Source organism: Hypanus sabinus, chromosome 23 (genome assembly GCF_030144855.1).
Source record: "Hypanus sabinus isolate sHypSab1 chromosome 23, sHypSab1.hap1, whole genome shotgun sequence".
NCBI classification, from domain to species: Eukaryota; Metazoa; Chordata; class Chondrichthyes; order Myliobatiformes; family Dasyatidae; genus Hypanus; species Hypanus sabinus.
The window spans coordinates 44,896,533-44,911,576 of NC_082728.1; the positions used below are offsets into that span (position 1 = coordinate 44,896,533).

At 39.5% G+C, this 15,044-nt stretch overlaps 1 protein-coding gene across 2 annotated transcripts in view; it reads left to right on the top strand.

The window, feature by feature from the left end:
- Positions 1 to 15,044, top strand: part of gas7b (growth arrest-specific 7b) — a 501,012-nt gene that overhangs the window by 135,535 nt on the left and 350,433 nt on the right. The window contains exon 1 of one of the 2 annotated variants that reach the window (XM_059948837.1): positions 7,445 to 7,582. The exons of the other annotated variant lie outside the window; for it this stretch is intronic. The gene's annotated coding sequence lies outside the window, so the exon portion shown is untranslated. Of the gene's footprint in view, positions 1 to 7,444; positions 7,583 to 15,044 lie in introns of those variants that run through there. 2 annotated transcript variants of the gene reach the window in all.

Here is a 15,044-nt window from a genome sequence, read left to right on the forward strand (position 1 = left end):
GCTACCTTCAGGGAGATCTGGAGATGCTCCCCAAGTCCCCTCTATGTATCAATGCTCTTAACAATCCTACCTTGTACTGTATACTTTATTATATTTGTCCACTCAAAGTGCAACACCTTACATTAATCTGGATTAAACTCTCTGCCATTTCGCTTCCAAATTTCCAACCGATCTCGTAGCTTGCTGCATACTGTGACAACCTTTCGTGACAATATATAACTCAGCTATTCTTTGTCATTTTAGGAATACAATGAAGTAGTTGCAACTTCAGCTAAATTTGTATGGTATTAAAATAACTGGAAATGCAAGGATTTTATCTAGGTGGGGGTACATGTAGAATAGTTCAAATCTGCCTCAACACTGGCAGACAGACTCATTGATGGGTTTTATGCAGAACACATGTATGTTTTATTATTCCTAAACATTTATAGATAAACTATAATGATCAACATCTTATACAATCTGTTTGCAATTTAATGCATGCAGGTGATTCACAAAGTGTGGAAAATATTTGTGGAATAAAAAAACTACCTGGATGTGAGCCACTGAAAATTATTTTTTAAAGCTACTCACATAGCTTAATGGCCTTCCAATAGCATACAATGTAAGGAAATTGAATTTTGAGAACCACAAGGTTTTATTCTCTAACTGCAATGAGGATAAATCAACATTGCCACATCACTGAGATGGACAGTGGCAGATTACTTCAATCATAAGGTCGATGATTTCAAAAGAATATTTTTCATAACAAAAGTATCCGTGAGCAATTCCTGCTTTTTTGATATGGAGAGCTATTGAAATGGCACCTGGAAGTCAGATAATTTTCGATTTTACGGCACAGGAACAAGTCCTTCAGCTCACGATGTTGTGCTAAACCAGTTAAAAAGTAAATCAAAGCCCCCAAAAAACTAATCCCTCCTACCAACACAATGTCCATATTCCTCCAATTTCGTTATATCCTAAACGCCTCTTAAAAGCCTCTAATGTATTTGCCTCAATCACCATACCAGCAGTTGCCCCTCTGTGTAATAAAACTCACATCCCCTTTGGACCCACCCTCTCTCATCTTCAGTGCATGTTCCTGTTGTGATCAGATGGGCAACATTGTCATAGTTTTTCCAAAATGTTTCATTTACTGTGGATAAGGAGGTGGATTGCCATTTTTTTCGAGTGCTTTGAACAGATTGGATTGCAATACTTTTTCACTCAAGTCATAGTAGCTGTCTTCTTGATATGTAACTTTTTTTGTGTGTGTTGCTTTAAGATCCAGTAGTTTTGCTTGACCTGAGCAGGGCATTTTGAATTCAGTCATGACAAAATGACAACACTTTTAGTAATTGCATACTTTTTAGTGCTGAAAATATACAAGTTAGATTTGACATAAACTGCTGATGAAAAGATGGAGTAAATTTGTTCCATCATGTTTCTATACTTCACTCTAGCTTTACCAATTTTTTTTCAAATTGTTTGTGCCGCTTTCCACACATTATTTATCTGTCTTTGTATTGGGCCATTTATGTTGTTATTTATGTAGGCCCCTATGGTTTTACACAAGCTTTGTGGAAAGGTTTTTTTGTTGTGTTCAGTGCATTTCCTGAAAGGCAAATTATGTTTGCTAAAATTTGTAGAAAACTGCTAGATATTTGTGAATAGACTTTATTGTACCTAAAGAAATACCAGAAATTCTGGGAGCCACACAGTCCTTGAGCATTAGTGTTTGTTCCAATAGCTTGAATTGTTACAATTTGAAAAATAGTTTAATTAAATGTAGTCCCAATTTAAAAGAATTATCATCACCCAATGCTGAATTTGATTTGCTTCAGCAGCCTAGGGCCTGTTACAGGTTTCAAGGTGGATATTGGATTATCCTGGACTGCTGGTAACACTGTTCTGGTAACTCCCAAGTTGTCCTTACAGGTCACAGAAGCCTCAGACTTCTAACAGCAAGGAACTCACAATAAGTGGTATATCTATCTGATTACATCACCATGTTCTACAACCGAGGAGCTAGTTTATATATAATATTAACTCACCACAGGTACTTAACGTGAGAATTTTCATCATAAGCCTCTCTACTTTACAGTCTCTCTGCCTTGCTTTAAGATTATCGTATGGTGGTTAATTCACAGGAGACTTGCACTAGAATGGGAGAAGAAAGGGATCCGTCCACCAAGAAGAGCTCCAATGAATCTGGACTAATGTCTTGCCAAATCATATCAGTGTGATTCCAGAGAGGACTTTAAAACAGAAGAGATGAGAGGATAATGACGGATTTTGAGAGGAACAGCAATGCCGTTGACTGAGGCGGAAGTCTAGATCATGATAATTAAGCTGGAGGTGGTATCAGCAGAGTATATATATGAACAAAGCTGATTCCAATCCACTATCAACAGTGATATAGTTATATCAGTCACTGTTAGTTTGTGTGAGCAACATCTGCTTTCCAGGTTCAGAGAAGGTTCCTGAGAGGTGAGTAGGAGCATACTCAAGAACATAAGGCCACATGAAAAGATGGTAAAAGTTTTAGAAGTAGGTAAAAAGGAAGAGGGTGACAAAAATGTCAACCTTAAAGGAAGGAGCAGTAGAAGTTCCACTGGGGAATGAGAAGAGCTGAGAAGGTAACCAAGAACTACGTGTCACAGTAAAAAACACAATAATCTGACTCAAAAAAGTGAAGGAGCAAAGGTCACATGAATGAGAGGAACAAAGCAATTATTGGAAAAGGAAAACAAATGACCTCATGACTATCAGATACTCTAGTCCTAAAGAGTTGGTTGCATAGATACAAAAACAATGATCTTCCAAATTTCTCATCCTTTGGAACATTCATGAATACTGTTTGTATTGTAAATATAAGAAAGAAAGGAGAGGGAAAATATGGAATGGGAGACTGGATAGCTTGTATTGATTGTACACAATCACATTATTAAGCACATGTTGCTGGTAATATAATTGGCCAATCACAGTTTCATGAAATGGGCATTGACAAATGTGACTTGTGTGAATGTTACCAGGAGGATAGATTTTACTTCCTTTTGGGATGTAGACATTGCTGAATTATTGTCCATCCACAATCGCTCCTGTGGCAACAGTTAAGGGTGAACTCCATGGGTGGGACTGAAGTCACATTTCAAACAGCCAAATGAAGGATGCTGGTTTCCTGGTCTGCAGGACAAAGGTGATCCGGATGGGATATTTAGGACAATTCAACGCTTTCATTGCCAACACTACTGAGACTTGCTTTCTCTTTTTTTAAAAAAAAATGCAGGTTGATTTAATTATTTGAAACTAACTTTCCACAGTTGTGGAACTCAAACACATGTCTTTGGATCAGTGATCCAGGCGTCTGGCTGCCAGTCTCAGAACAAGAAGCCAGAAATTTAAGATGAGACAAGGATAAATGCCTTTACTCAGAGGCTGAGAATGAGAAATTCCCTTCTCCAGATGGCTCTGCATGATCAGTCATTAACAATGTTCAAATTTTGGGTCATAGATTTTAGGATACTGAAGGAAATAAGGAAAAGGAGGACAGGCCAAGAAGGACATAATGAATGAACCATAATTATACATTGATGGAACAGTCTAGATGGCTTTAGGGACTAGTCCTTTCCCTTTTCTTCTGTTCAGATGTTAATTGAATTAAGTTTTAAAAAATTGCATTTTGAGTGCAGTGCATTACTAACAGGCTGGTAAGCAATTGCAGTTGATTCATTGCAAAGCCTTTCATTTAGTTCCTGTTTAAGTCTAGTGTAAAAAAGTGGACAGAGTTCATAATTTGATCAATATAAACAAACTTTCATGTAATAAAAAGATGCCAAGAGGCCTTTTACTCCACAACCTTTTGGAAATAAATCATTTATCATGCTAACTCACTGAAAACTGCAAATAGATGTCAAAACAAATGCTGTAATAGGTATTTTAAATATTTAAGCTGCTGTAGTTGATTTGTGATGGAGGATCTCCAAAACTAACATCAGGATACCAGCCAATACATACAAATGATTAACTTAGTTATCTGATCTTTATCACATCTGCTGGGGGAGGTTAGTACTTTTAGGACTTCTACAAATCTAATTCTCAGCTTTCCTGCATTCCTTTGCCATTCCCTGAAGCATATTCACTGTCAACGCCGCACAATCTATACGTGAACAGAATCAGCATAGCAGTGATAAATTTCCAGTGAAACTCACAACAGTCATTCTCCCTGACTTAATGAAAGGCACCCCTTCTCCCCAAGTGAAACAGCCTATGTTAATTTAGATCAGGGGTTCCCAATCTTTTTTATGCCATGGACCAATACCACTATGCAAGGAGTCTGTGAACCCCTGGTTTGGGGACCCCTGATTTAGATTAATCTAGACTAGGAAATTAACTGAGAACCTCACTGCAGTCAATTTCATTCATTTCATCACTGAATGGTTCCCACGACCTATGGACTCACTTCCAGTGATTCTCATGTTCTTGAAATTGCTTGTTTGTTTGTTTGTTTATTTATTTATCTATCTTTCTTCCTTTCTGTATTTGTACAGTTTATTGCCTACTACGTATTGATTGTCCATCCTGTTGGGAGTGGTCTTTCATTGATTATGGTTCTTATATATACTGTGAATGCCCACAAGAAAATGAATCTCAGGGGTGTGTATGGTGACATGCATGTACTTTGGTAATAAATTTACTTTGTACTTTCTTCTTGGTAATTTGTGTGCTTGGCACATTAGCAATGTTGGAGAAAGCACGTACTGCCAGTAGTTATGAGATGAGCATTTTATCTGTAGCAACTCTGGAGTAAACCAAAAGTATTTTGAAGCTGGAGTTCAGTGAGAGGTTACTTCCAGTCAAATCTGGTTTTATTTCAAATGTCTATTTTTCCTTGAAAATAATATTTGCATTCAATAATTTTTTCTTCAGTTTTTTTCATTGTATACCTCCAAGAATTTAAACCAGTGTGTTTCAGAACATCCCATTGAAATATGCTGGTATTGATCAAGGATGACAATAATTGTCTTCCATAAATATTTTTCTCTTTCTTGTTTGCCTTTCACCTTGTAATTCATGTTTGATTGTGTCATTTCGGCTGGATGGATCAATTTTTGCATCTTCCCAGAAATCCTCTTAGTCATTTCTAGGAATTGGTGAGCCTCAGTGGCCTTTCGAGGAACTTGGTCTATGTTGTCATGGGAACTCATATCATTGCAAACATTTGTAATGAAATGGTCCTTGAGGCACAGTGCTGTACCTGAACATGTGAAAGAAAAACAGGTTATTTAGCTTCTTCTGTATGTGCCCTAACCTGCAGTATTCCAACACCCCTTGATCTCCATTCATCTCTCTTCCCTCACCCCAACCTACCCCATTTCAATATTCTGCCAGGCCATTCTCTCCTAACCAGCAGAAAGACCATGTGGCAGTCTCCCATGCCCAACCTCATGCACTTCCAGCATCACTAAGTATTCACTTAAATTTCCCCCTCTGAAAAGTGCAATAAATTTTCCAATTGCAAGCTTGGGCAATATTTCGTCACTTGTCCACAACGACTGTGAAACAGTCCTTGACAATCTGCTGCTGTGCCCATCTAGTCAATTTGTCAATGCTGTCACTATGTTCAGGTATGGTCCAAGGGCGGAGCAGGGGACACTGAAGAGGGTTGATAGTTCACAGACTTTAATACAAACAGAGTTGGAGGGTAAAGAAAACAATAAACACTCGGCCAAACAGGGACGTTAACTAAACTCTCAAATGGAAAATGAAGCCAACCCTGTGGCTGAAAGGAATAACTAACTATAAAACAAATACCGCTAGTCTTCAGAGTCAGTTGACTCGACTGTCCAATTTCTCAGGCAAAGCCAAATACAAGCAAGCAGCAAAACATTGTTGTTTTTTGCTCAAGTCTTGATGAACAGAATGGAGTTAAATGCCATCATAATGAAATAATAATCAGCTGACACGTGCATATTCATGAGCACAATTGCCATATCTGCTGCACTGCCGAATCTGTGGTTGTGACAGATGTCATGTGCGGTTCATTCTATTGACCCTTTTATTTTACACTTTTTCCACATCTTGCAGCTCTCTTTCTTTAAATTAGTATCCTTCATCGTGCTCATTTCCTGCATTTGTACTATTTAATTATTAAAGACCTGACAAATACAGCAAGAAGACAACTGACATGCACTGGGTAAGAGTACTGAAGGCGGGTGACTGCCCAAAATGTTTCCATAGGTGCTTTGGGGAACAGATGCATTCTTGCAGTTGATAGGATGATATCCTATCATAAAGTGAGGCAGTGAGGTTCAAAGTTCAAAGCACAAAGTAAATGTTATTATAAAAATACAAAGATGTCACCATATACAATCCTGATATTCATTTCCCTGTGGGTATGCTCAGCAAATCTAAAGAATAGTGTCTATAATAGGATCAATGAAAGATCATCCAGAGTGCAGAAGACAACACACTGTGCAAATGCAAATATAAATAAGTAGCAATAAATAATGAGAACATGAGACAATGAGACATAGAATCCTTAAAGTGAGATCATTGGTGGGACAAGTGAGTGTAGTTATCCCCTTTTATTCAGGAGCCTGATGGTTGAGGGATAGTAGTAACTGTTCTTGAACCTGGTGGTGCAACACCAGATGCTCTTGTACCTTCTTCCCTGATGACAACAGTAAGAAGAAAGCATGACCGAGGTGGTGGGGATCTTTGATGGATACTGCTTTCCAGTGACAGTGTTTCATGAAGGTAGGCTCAATGGGTTGGGAGGGCTTTACCCATGATATGATGGGCTGAATTCACTAATGTGAAATATGGGAGTATTGTTAAATGGAAACATAGAAAACATGCAGCACAATACAGGCCCTTTGGCCCACAAAGCTGTGCCGAACATGTCCCTACCTTAGAACTACCTAGGCTTTACCCATAGCCCTCTATTTTTCTAAGCTCCATGTAGCCATCCAGGAGTCTGTTAAAAGTCCCTATCATTTCTGCCTCCACCACCACTGCCGGCGGCCCATTCCACGCACCACTCTCTGTGTAAAAAAACTTACCCCTGACATCTCCTCTGTACCTACTTCCAAGCACCTTAAAACTATGCCCTTTCATGCTAGCCATTTCAGTCCTGTGGAAAACCCTCTGACTATCCACATGATCAATGTCTCTCATTATCTAGTAAATCTCTATCAAGTCACCTCTCATCCTCCGTCGCTCCAAGGAGAAAAGGCCGAGTGAATATCCTATTTATTAATGGCACTGGGATAAAATGGTGGAACTCATTTGCAGTACTATTTCCCTGCAAATATCCAAGCACACTTTAATTTCTAGGCCTAAGTGTAGACAGAAATAGACCTATGTGTAAAAAGGTCAATGATTTACTTAAACTGGAGCTGCAGTCCTTTAGCTATGTGTCTATCGGCAGTGACTGCAAAATAGAACACAGTGCTGAAAATGCAGCAATGGAACTTTGATGGGGAGTATTCAAGTCTTCCACCGGTGTCGGGGAAACCTCTGTAATGAAGACATAAAATACTGTAATCTGCAGCAACAAGTTGCTGTTTGAAGAACTCCCTGGGTCAGGCAACATCTGGAGGTATCTGGACAGTTAAAGTTTCAGGTCGGGCTGTTCATGTGGACTGTAACTGTGTTTATGCATTTTCACAGAACTCTGCCTATTCCTGGCAAACATTTAATAACGAGATAGTTTGGCCAGGATAATTCACACTTTGTGAATGTGATAAAGCTGATTGGTTGGTACTGGGTAGGGAAAGGTAAGCAGACAAGCTTGCCAACAAATAAGTCCTCGTGAGACTTGGTTTTACTCCTCAGTGATATTAGCTTCAATGTGATCTGGCATCCTAGTGCTGGAATCTGATATGGGCCAGAACCTTAATTTACACAGTTGGTTACTATCTGGAACAAACTGTTTCAGAAAGGAGCAAAACTGAGTGTAACTTCTGTGAGAGATTACTCTCTTCTCCATTGGCAGCAAGTAATGTAACTGTGTTTTCTTTAATCGATTTGGTGCTAAGAACATTTGGCAAGCAGATTACCTTAAAAAAAAACTTGATTGTGTACCATCAAACACTATCCAAATGTGCAATGTGAGGCTGCTTTTACAAAATCGAAGCAAATCAGGAAGGGAGCTGTAAGAATTTTTGTTTAATCAGCTCTGATGTAATCCAAATGAAGCAATGTTGTTGAGTACTGGAAATACAACATCAGTGTGGTTTCTGTTTAGACTTCGCTAGCAAAGATTTGGTACCATTCCCGAGCCGGTGCTTGTTATTGACTACAGCTCAAAACCTGGTGGATCCTCCCATGTGTTTTACCTTTAGCAAACTGGATCCATTTTAAATCAAGTTCGGATTATTAGCAGTAACTTTTTATGACTCTATGGATAATATGTTTCTGTTAGTTTTATCTGCTTTTTTTATGAGACTTTGCTCTGTGGGAGCCTTTTACATTTTTTTCTCTCTCCTGTCACTAATTCTGGGACTTTGATGCAGTAATGGTGGTTACACAGTTCCTTCTTTATGCAAAAGCTGAATCAATGAATGTCAGCAGTTCTTGCAAACCACACAGGCTCAGAACATAAGATATAGGAGCAGCATTAGGCCATTTGGCCCATTAAGTTTGCTCCATCATTTCATCATGGCTGATCCTCTCAGCCACAATCTCCTGTCTCTCCCTGTATCCCTTCATGCCCTGACCAATCAAGAATCAATCAACCTCTGCCTTAAATAAACATAAAGACTTGCCCTCAACAGCTGCCTGTGGCAAAGAATTCCACAGATTCACCACTCTCTGGCTGAAGGAGTTCGCCCACATCTCAATATTTAAATTGTGATTCTTACACTACACTTACAATCCAGAGACACACAAGATAAGAACACCCTACTAGGCTTCATTGCTTCAGGATATTGTCATCAATTGTAACTTTCCTGCTATTTAGCCTACAGTGGTACAATATCTGCTGCTCAGACTTACAACTCGACTTTGGTACACACTAAAATAAATAATTAAAACTCTCAGCAAGTCAGGGAGCATCTCTGAAAGGTTGCTAACCTAAAACTTTAACTGTGTTACTCTTTCTGGTGCCTGTCATGCTGAGTATCTGCAGCGTTTGGTTTTTCCTGTGCCTGCAGTGTTTTGTTTTTGGCTCTTGGTTTATAATACCGAGCTCAACTGCGGTAAAACAAAAAATATGCTGGACAGCTTCATCTTATTAGGAAATAATTAGATAATGAAATATTATTTCTCTGTAGAACAGTTTTTTAAAAATTTTATTTTTAAAGTACTTGCAATTTAAATTTCTCTTCTGAAAGTCTGGTCTTTACACTAATGAGTGTGAATGTAAGAGCTTCTCAGTTTATGACTGGTGTGATGCAGAACTCTCCGAAATGTGCAGAATAGCAGCCTGCCCTCATTTGGTTTGGTTTGTCACTGAAAACACTTGAAAACTTCTGCAGATGTTCTGTGGAGACCATTCCGACAGGCTGCATCCCTGTCTGGTATGGGGAAGTGGGGGCTCTGGTGGGGTGTGGGGGTTTCTACTGCACAGGATTGACAGAAAGTTGTAAAGTTAGTCCGCTCTATCATGGGCACTAGCCTGCATAGTATCCAAGACATCTTCAAGGACTGATGCCTCAGAAAGGTGATGTCCAGTATTAAGGACCCCAATCACCCAGGCCATGCCCTCTTCTCATTGTCACTGTCAGGAAGGAGGTACAGAAACCTGAAGGCACACACTCAGCAAATCAGAAACAGCTTCTTCCCCTCTCCATTCAATTTCTAAATGGACATTCAATCCACAGACACTATCTCACGCTTTAAAATTATTTCTGTTTTTGCGCTATCTTTAATTTACTAATATCTATACCTACTGTGATTTATTTATTTATTTTCTCCAATATTTTTCATGTATTGCATTGTGCTGCTGCCACTAAGTTAATAAATTTCATTACATATGTCAGTGCTATTAAACCTGATTCTGATTTCTTTGTTATTCATTTTAACCATGCATTCCACTTTTTTCTCAGTCAATTATTGTCTTATTCATTAAGTATTGTCATACAACATGGAAACAGGCTCATCCTAACCATCAAGCACCCATCTACACTAATCCCAGTTTATTCTCACCACCTTCCCATCAACTCATCCCAAGATACACTCGTACTAAGGTGTAACTTGTGGCGGCCAATTAATGTGCATACCTTAAAAGTGTGGGCAAAAGCCTGTGTGTGTGAAGGGAATCCATGTGGAAAATGGGCAATGTCCACACAGAGAATACCAGAGGTCAAGATCAAACCCAGTCTGCTGGTGCTCTGAGGCAGCAATTTACTAGCTACTCTGCCATCTTGATGCATTCTCTATCAAATTCAATCTTGGTCTATTTGATTAAGATGTGATAAATTCTGTTCAAGAAAAATATTTTTCAATGTAAAACATGAAAACTTGCTTTAGTTGTTGACTAAAAGTAGATTACTTACACTAATTGAGATCTAATTAAACTCTAATTAACACAGAATCGGTAATTGGTAAATTTGATTAGGCTTAAAAGTGTCTGTGACAGGTACAGCAGCTTTATTTACGGTCTAGCTTTTTCAGTGTTGATTCTTCATCTCCAGATGAAACTGTGGAATGAACTGAATTTTTGGCCCTTGCGACAATGTATCTACAGACCCTGTTAGAGAACTGTGAACAGAAAGTGACTCCACTGTTAAAAGTTGTTTTTCTCACAATCCAGTGAAGTATTTACAGCTGCAGCTTGTGTCAGTTTTATGTGCTAGCTTTCAGTTGTTTTTATGTATAATAAAGAAGTGAGGGAACAATTGAGATACAAATGTATCTTCATGATTTATTAAAGGGTAAAAAGGATTCTGTGGAGACCTGTGTGGATTATTTCACAACTCCAGTCAAGTGGTGAAGAAAGTGCACCAATGTGTACTCATGAAATTAGAAAAATAGAAAGAGGAATGAGAATAAATAACGTGGACCTTTGCAGGTGTCTTAATTTGGCTTTAGATTACAGATTCAGGTTTAATGTCACCGGCATTTTTCTTGAAATTTCTTTACTTTAACTTGGCAATACATGATATCTGAGTCTGCAGCCTCCGTCAGTCAGCATTGACCATGGATACTGTGTCCTAGCTGTCCAGATATACAAGACTGGGCAGTATGCTGTTGCCCATGTCGCAAGCTCCTCATCTCCAAGCATCTGATGAACCCAAAGGAGCGTTAGAGACTGACACAGTTTAGTACTAGGAGTGTCACAGGAGTTACCAGTCAACATTGAGCTCGATGTAAGACTGCCCTTGGGTCTCCAGCTCCAGAATTTCTCTCTGGGTTTACTCCCGAAGCCTTCCCCATGACTGGGTAGAGCCACAAGGCAGCAGAGGTTTGAAATCAGAGTTTTCCTTCTATCAACCACGGCTGGTAAGCCCCGTCTACCTGAAGCATCTGGTTTTAAGGCGCCAATAACCTGCATTTGCTCTTTCTCCTGTCGGTAGAAATGGTTCTGCTGGGCTTAATACCTAAGCCACATGTGAAGGCCAGGAACTGGACTTGGTTGTCAGAGGCTGTTTGAGGTGCACACCACTGGGAGCATTTAATAGGTACTGGGAGCTTGTCCCCATTACCACCCCCAGCTTTAACAACCTTAAGGAACCACATGATATAGAAAAGCAGAATTACAGTAAGAATATGTACAGTATATTAAATAGTTACATTAAATAAGTATTGCAAAAATAGAAATAAAGCAGTGAGGTAGTGTTCATGGGTTCAATATCCATTCAGAAATTGAATGGCAGAGGGGAAGAGGCTGTTCGTGAATCACTGAGTGTGAGCTTTCAGGCTTCTGTACCTCCTTCCTGATGGTAACAGTGAGAAGAGGGCATGTCCTGGATGGTGGGGGTCCTTAGTGAAGGATCCTGCCTTTTGAAGATGTCTAGGATACTACGGAGAACTAGGAAACACAATTAAAGTTTACAAATGTCATACAAATTGCATTAAAAATGTTTTCCATAGACCTGCACATAGTAAATACAGTAAGAAATCCAAGGTGAAGCATGTTCACTAGTGTATTTCATAAAGCATTTTGTTGAAACTTGTATAGTTGCTTACAGATAAGAACTATATGGAAGGTGGTTCATAGGTGAGGATGTATAACATACAAAGGAAAGATAGATAAGTTTTATAATTATATTCTACTTCTCACAGCCTCAGGACATCACGATACAGTGAAGTACTTGAGTTTTCTGGGAAAGATTGCAGTGAACTTGCACAGAGAAATAGGTCCCTCAAGGTTTTGTGAATTAAATGACCTTGCTTATTAACAGATTCTTCAAAATTTTTAATTCCTTTCTTGCAATTCATATGCAACTTTGCATTCCAGTCAGTTTTGGTTCAAAGAGGGTGACTTTTCATCTCCTGAATTATAGAATCATACAAAGGTTTCAAAGGTACACTTAATGTCAGAGAAATTTATACAATATACATCCTGAAATGCTTTTTCGTTGCAACCATCCATGAAACAGAGGAGTTCCCCAAAGATTGAATGACAGTTAAATGTTAGAACCCTAAAGTCCTCCCCCAGCTCTCTTCCCTCCCGTGCGTGAACAGCAGCAGGCAATGGTGCCCCCCCCCCCTTCACTGGCAAAATAAAAACATCGGCACCCACCACCAAGCACTCAAGCGTGAGCAAAGCAACAACAAAGACACAGACTTGCAGTTACCCCAAAGACTATGCATTCACCCAGTATATGACATACCACAGGCTCTCTCTGTCTCTCCCTAATAGGGGAGAAAGAAATGTCTCCGTTACACAGCGAGAGGGGAGACATAACAAACGACTCGCTGGTTTACAATGTCAAAAGTCCATTGTGTCACTTTTTCCGAGCTCTGTGCCCAAAGATCTCAGGTATCTGGGCACGATCTCAGGACTCTCGGCCAGTTGAGTCTGTGACAACCTTAAGGCACGTATTATATCAATTCTACACTAATTTTTTTTTATTATTCCCATATCCCATTAACTTTTCTCAGATGCTACCACTTACTTACACCAGGGGTGGCTCATAGTCACCATCTAAACTTCAAATGTGGGAAGAAACCAAGAGCTTTGAGGGAAGCCCTCACGACGAAAGGGACAATGTTCAAAGTGAAAGTCAAGATTGTAGCTGGGTTGCTGGAGCTATGAGGGAGCAGTTCTTCACACAGCACTTTCATGCCACAATTCACATTCTGTGTGGCTCAGTTAAGTGGTGAAACCTGGGGGATGTTTATAGGAATGTAGGGAGAAAAAAGTGGAATAGTGTCAATGGGTGTTGGTGGTGAATACACAGCTGGTTGGGTGAAGAGCCTGTTGTCATGCTGTTATGACTCTTAAGTTCCTCAGGGCTGAGGATGGTGTACTGCAACAAGAGTTATATCCTCTTGTTTTGGCTGATAGGTACTGTAAAGGATCTTCATCTGTTACCAAAGGTGAGCAGGTAAAACCAAGGTTGGTGGGTGAGCTGTTCAGGTCATTGCTCATTTGCCTCCAAATGACCCCAGTGGAAAGAGCTGAAGCGCAATGAACTTATTTCCACTTGGCATGATTAACTTATTATTATTTATGGTTTTATATTGCTATATTTCTACACTATTCTTAGTTGGTGCGACTGTAACGAAACCCAATTTCCCTTGGGATCAATAAAGTATGTCTGTCTGTCTGTCTGTTTACTCTGCCAATCTGATTAGCCCTGCACAGAGATTTCCATTGTTGGTGAGGATATCATAGTTTTTCAAGAAGGCTTGGGAAGGCCTTCATAAAATGGTTTCTCTATCACCCTAGCTTTGTCTTCTTGGAACTCAGAGTCGAGCAGACGGTTTGGGAGTCTGGTGCCTCAATGTTGGGTTATGAGATGCTACAGACTGCAGATCATCCATCCTGCCAATGGATTCTGTGTGTTGCTTTGGGCAATGTTAGATCTCCTTTGCAATTCTTTGACTAGTATCGTGTTGTCTCTGCATTCACCTGATCAGTAAGAGAAGACTTTTGTTTGGTTTAACATCTGCTCTGGAAGGTGGTGCACTGACATTGCAGTTGTACAGCAGTCCTGGTACTGAACTACAAGCTGCGGTCATGTGCTGTGACTGGAATAATCCTTCAGAATAAGAAGTGAGAGTTCTGCATGAATCAAAATTTACTATAACATTAAGGATAGGGTGGCATGAAACTGAAGACCACTTTTTTAAGAGAATCAAGTAAATTTGATGATGGATTGGACTATTTCATTGTGGAAGAAACAAACAATAGAAGTTATTAAATTGATTCGGTGGTTGCTTGAACACAGGCAGTAATGTGGTCACCAGTCAACGGTTTAATACCACTGATTTCAGGACTCTTCTTCCCCTTCTCAATCCAGTTGTTTCTTTCAGAGTTATTACGCTGCATGACTTCATATATGTGGTAGAGCAGGGTGGCAAAAGGGAATCATGAGGAGCCGATTCTAGGTATGGGAATAATTCATCTAACTATAGTTCTAAAGGGGGCCAGTTCTTACAGACAAAGGAATCACTACCAGGAAGCATTTCAAGATACAAGATTATTACCATGCTTGTCGTGTGATAGGTACAGTAGAATGTTCACCATTCACCCATACAATTATCCACTTCCATTATTGGCCAATGGAAGGTTATGGAGCATTGTGCAAGCTATTACCTGAGTAATTAGATCATTAATGATCCTTTTGTTATTTGTGTTTGCCTTCATGGTAAAGGAAATTGTATTTTGTGTTTTGGATTTTCTTTATTTTAGAAGCAGGATAGACCTCACCGTAATTCTTTTAGACAGGTCACTGGGTGTATTCCTTCCTGTCCAGGTGTGCATAGATTGCATGCTTTACTTAAGGTAATTCATTTTGCTCCAGTTTAATTTTCCTCAGTTTTGTCATGTGAACAGTAGAATGTGTCAGGTTTGAACTGCTAGGCGCACTTAATTATACAGTCCTTCCCAGATTACAACGGAGATCCATTCCTGAAAGGGTTTTGGCGTGAAATGTCAACTGCGCTTT